A 5182-nucleotide genomic window follows, 5' to 3' on the forward strand; every position below is an offset into this window, starting at 1 on the left:
GCTCACGCCCCGCCCCCTGCCTCTGTGAGCATGCCCAGCACCCTCGCCCTCAGAGGAGTGCATGAGCTCTGCTCTGTTGCGGTCCTCAGTGTTGGGTTCTGGTTAAGTTGTTAGTGATCGTGTAGTTTTTAGTGATTGAATTTCGGAGCTGGCCTAAGGGAGGTGAGGCATCCCTCAAGCCATACCTCCAGATGAGAAGAATTTTTTGCTTCAGGAGCAACAGGGTCCAGGCAATAGACATCAATGCCATTGGCAGAAACCCGAAGCCGAAGAGGAACATCAACCCTCTCTCCGAGTACTACGTCAGACATAAAGATCTAAGGAAAATTCACAAAGCTGCACTCACAGGCAACGTAGCCGAAGTGCAGCGCATCCTGTTACTACGTACAAATAATTTAAATGAGAGAGACAAATATGAAAGGTAATAGGGCCCAAGGGCGGGCCTGAGGGCTACCTGGGCACGCACCTGTCAGCTAGGTTGGCACCCAGGGTGCTCCTTTGCTTCACCTGGCACCAAGCCTTGGGGGCCCCATGCCTAGGTCCCCTTGATGAGTGACAGAACAAAACCAAGCTTCAGCTGGTTTCAAATCTGCTCCTAATTACTCCTACTGAACACTTTCTTCACGATTACAGAGTGACCTAACTAGCAAAATGAAATAATACGCTTTTCCTTTTTGTTTAGTTTTAGTTTTTGCTATGAGGTGTATGTAGTCAAGGAGAGAGAGACCTAGAGAAAGTGTGTGAGAGAGAGGGAGAAAGTGAGGAATCATTCCCTGGGGGGATGGCCATGCACAGTCCTCTTTCCATTCTCCTCTGAGGATCTTGAACACAGTGGGACACACGGACACATGCCTGAGATGTTTTGTTTTGTTTTGTTTTTGTAGAAGTTTTTGCTATAGGGCATGTGTGCTCATCAGAAAGACAGAGAGAGACAGAGAGACAGAAAGTGAGAAATCACCCCCCGGGGGGGAATGGCCATGCTGTAGTCCCTTCTCCTCGATTCTCCTCTCAGGATCTTGGGCACACATGCACACACGCCCGGCTTGAGTTTAAGCCACCGGGTCCAGGATCCAGAGCTCTAACGGCTGTCAACTACATGGGAGTTCAGCAACATAACCTTTATGTTAACTGCTGGTACCTTCCCTGAGGTGTTTTTCAAGCTACTGGGTGGAGAAGCAAACTGCCAGGTCCACCATGTAGGATTCAACTGCCTTAGTCACTGCCACTGGCTGGCCAGTACATGTTTTATTTTTAATGTGCTCATTTTAAAAACAATAACATTACAAAAAATGTAAAAAAGTGAGTAATGAGAAAAATTCTCACCATCGTTATTATGTCAGTTATGGGGTAAAAATTTTTTGAATTAAGTCCAATATCCATTTTATGTCCCTATGTGTATGTGTTCCTTGCCAAGGGTCCTTAGAAAGTTTCAAGTGGGACGATGATTCTTTGTGCTCAGATAGACTCAATTTTCTCTAAATGTGAGCTCTTTTTTTGTTTCTCAATTTTTCATTAACCAAATAAAAATATCAAACTCTTTAATGTTTGAGTCACCACCATTGTAATTATGCTAAGAAATTTTTTGTAATGTGGTAAACAAAGATTTGCCTTTCTACGTGTCAAAATGTGTTGTTAATTCCCTCAAAATATTGTTGATTAACAGCTGAAAAGACAGGTAAATGAATGGAACTTGATAGGAAACCATAAACACCCATATATATGTAATAATTTAGTATCTCATACTGGGAACACTTCGTATTCATTACAAAAAGTTGAATTAATCATAAGTGAAGTGCCTGTTAACTATTTGGAGAAAACTAGCTATAAGGTGTTAAGTTTTAAAAATAAGTTACTGATGGAGTATAGATTAAGAAAATTTAAATATATGATAATAAAAGTATGAGAAAAAAACAAAAATTCCAATTTATACATTTCCTAAGAAGGATCTCAGAGCAATCACTCTGAAGGTTAATTTTAGCAAAATACAAATTGCAAATACATACATTGTCATTTAAGCATCATAATGCTGTCCTGTGAGATAACTATTGTATTTATCTCTCTTACTGGTGAGAATATTGAGGCACAGAAATATTGAATAAAAAAAAACTCTGTGTAAGGGAAACCAAATAATAAAAATAGGGACCAGCAGTTAGTGTAATGGCTATGTTGCTGGACTCACATGTAGTTGACCACCGTTTGAATCCCAAACCCCGTGGCTTAAACTCTCTCTCTGTCTTTCAGTGAGCGCATGTGCCCTATAGCAAAAAAAAAAAAAACAAAAAAACAAACAAACAAACAAACAAAAAAAAACCCTTACTCTCAAAAAATAATAAAAATAAAAGACAACATATTTTCAAAATATTAACAATATGTACATCTCAGGTGAAAAATTGCATCTCTGCTTTATAGAGAATTCTTTCAAACAAAGAAAATGTCCAATTTGGATTTGGGCAAAGTTCTTTTTTGTAGATCTGCAAGGGACCTACAGACATAGGAAAAATATTTAATGGCTCTGGTAAGAAATGGAATTAAGGTTAAAGAGGAATGAAATATTTTTTTCATCCACAAACTTTGAAGGTAAAGAGCACTGGCCTAAAGTTTAAGCTGCTTAAGACTTTTCAGTAGAAATGTATTAAGACCCCATATAATGCATTATGAATAAAGTGCAGTGCATCCATAGGGTGGAATGTTGTATGCCCATTGAAGGTGGCATTGATAGAGACGTATGTTGCCATGAAAGATGTACTTTCAGTAGCTAAAATGAGAGAACAATCCATTTGTAGTGTCTTAGGGGTTAAGGGAGCCAATCCCACATGGCTAAGTGAGCCATTAGAATCTTCACCATTGTGATTTGAAAAACATACCAGGTGGGGGTGTTGGGGGGAGGGTTGGGGGGAGGGATTTCCCAAAGTCCTCTAAGATGGAGAAATGGAGGAAAAGGGATTGTGAAATCACTGTGTGTGTGTGTGTGTGTGTGTGTGTGTGTGTGTGTGTGTGTGTGTTGGGGGGCATTTCTTTATGCTATATTTTTAGTGGAGCCCTCTTCCCTCATACTACTTTAAAGAACTAAATTCATTAAGTGCCAGTAATAAAATTAGAACTGCCATAGAGTTGTATATATCATCTGTAATCTTAAGGCATCATAGATTGTCCCAATTACTTTGTGCATCAATAATTTTTAAAATGCTGCCAATTATTGTCGTAATAGTTCATGGACTCTTAGTAGAATTTCAATGTCATAGATGTTGAACTGTGAGACAATGAGCATCTTAGAATCATTCAAATGTATATGATTATCTCTATAAAAACATTGCTGTAAAGTTGATATAATTGTATCATTTTCCTTAATTAAAAAGTCATCTTTGGGCCAGCTGGTGGCAGGGTGGTTAAGGCAGCTGGATCCCATATGGCTGACTACATAATCTGAGTCCTGGACCCCATAGCCTGAGGAACATGCTGGGTGTGTGTGTGTGTGTCCCAAATCCCTGAGGAAGAACGCAAGAGAAGGGATTGTGGCACGACCATACTCTGTATGAGGCTGCTCCCTACCATCTCTCTGTCTCTGTTGAATGCATGCCTCTCTGGCAACTTTTTAAACTGTGGTCTTTGTTAACTAGCAGTAACTGTATTACTTGCAACATCCAATACTTTTGAGTCATTATTGGGACTAGATACTAAATACTTCCCATATATTCTCATTAAGAATTCTATTGATGTCCTTTGACATAACTACTATTTCTTATCTCTACTGTATTGGTAACAAAAAATTGAAGCACAGAAGGGATAAGTGATAGCCAGTAAATGAGAGCCTACAGTAGGACTCAGGGCCAGGTGGTGGAGCAGTAGCAGCACAAGAGGACTCCCATGGGGAAGGTCCTGGTTTTGTACCCTGGGACCCGCCAGAGCATGTTGATTACATGTACTTGTGATCTGTTCATACCGAGTCTAGGGTGACAGGGGTGCTTGAGGCATAAAAACCATGTTGGGGGTTTCTGTTTTGTCATTGCTACTGTTAAGGTTTTTGCCATAGGACGTGTCCACTCAGCAGAGAGAGAGAAACAGTGAGAGGGAAGATGAGAAATCACCCCTCATGCACTGCAGGTCCCTCTCCCCTGTTCTCCTGGGATTTGGGCACACATGCTCTCATGTTGGTATGAGTTTCAAGCCTCTATATCCATGACTTGAACCACGGTCGGTCATGGGGAGTCCAATGCCTTAACCACCACATCATCTGCTGGCATGAATGAATGAATGGATTGATGGGTAGCTAGATAAAATTCCAACCCAGTTAAGCTGAATCCAAAGGGCATGCTTTTTCTGTACACATAGGCTATGATTTCATTCATGTTGTGAGTAATATGAGTTAGTAAATATTGTACTTTGTTCAGATGAAATTAAATACTTGTCTGAAGGCACAGGAATAACATGCTAGTTAATGTTTACAGTTCCATACATAATGGTATGTTTTGAAACAGTGCACTAAAATTTCCTGAAATGTGTTTGTTCTTTTGTAGAACTGCTCTACATTTGGCCTGTGCCAGTGACCATCCAGAAGTGGTGACTCTTTTGGTAGACAGAAAATGCCAGCTAGATCTTCTGGATGGTTATCACAAGACAGCCCTAGTAAAGGTATATAGTAGAGAACTGTTTCAGCATGAGATGGCTTTGATTTAAGTACTTAAAAATTAATTCATCTCATTTAACTACAACTAACTGGTGAAACTTGTAGAATGCTTATTTTGAATTCTTAGGACTTACAATTTATTTCTTGGTATGATACTTATAGGCTATCCAGTGCCGGAATGAAGAGTGTGTGAGCATTCTTCTAGAGCATGGAGCCAATCCAAATGTTGCTGATTACAGTGGCAACACTGCTCTTCATTATGCTGTTTATGATAACAATGTATCAATAGCAGAAAAACTACTTTTCCACAATGCTCGTATAGAAGCCATAAACAAGGTATGCATCAAAACGTATTTTCTAAATATGAGAGGTAGTTGTTTAAAAGATGACGTATGTTGGGTCAGTTTTCTACATTTGAAAGCTTAAGCATTCCCTGAATGAAAAGGTTTTGAAATAACATAACTGCATAAGATTTCAAGTTAAATATTGATTATTTTCTTGTCTTAGGACTTGTGCAGTCACCAGAGAGAAAGACAGACAGACAGAGAGGAATAATGA

At 39.6% G+C, this 5182-nt stretch overlaps 1 long non-coding RNA gene across 1 annotated transcript; it reads left to right on the forward strand.

Moving 5' to 3' along the window:
• Positions 1–226: 226 nt before the first annotated feature.
• LOC102488652 (uncharacterized) lies at positions 227–4845 on the forward strand. Its single transcript, XR_336900.1, has 3 exons — positions 227–421; positions 4515–4629; positions 4787–4845. It is a non-coding gene; the product is annotated as an uncharacterized LOC102488652 (long non-coding RNA).
• The last annotated feature ends 337 nt before the right edge of the window (positions 4846–5182 follow it).

This window comes from Tupaia chinensis, unplaced genomic scaffold, assembly GCF_000334495.1.
Source record: "Tupaia chinensis unplaced genomic scaffold, TupChi_1.0 Scaffold143754_1, whole genome shotgun sequence".
Taxonomy (NCBI): domain Eukaryota; kingdom Metazoa; phylum Chordata; class Mammalia; order Scandentia; family Tupaiidae; genus Tupaia; species Tupaia belangeri.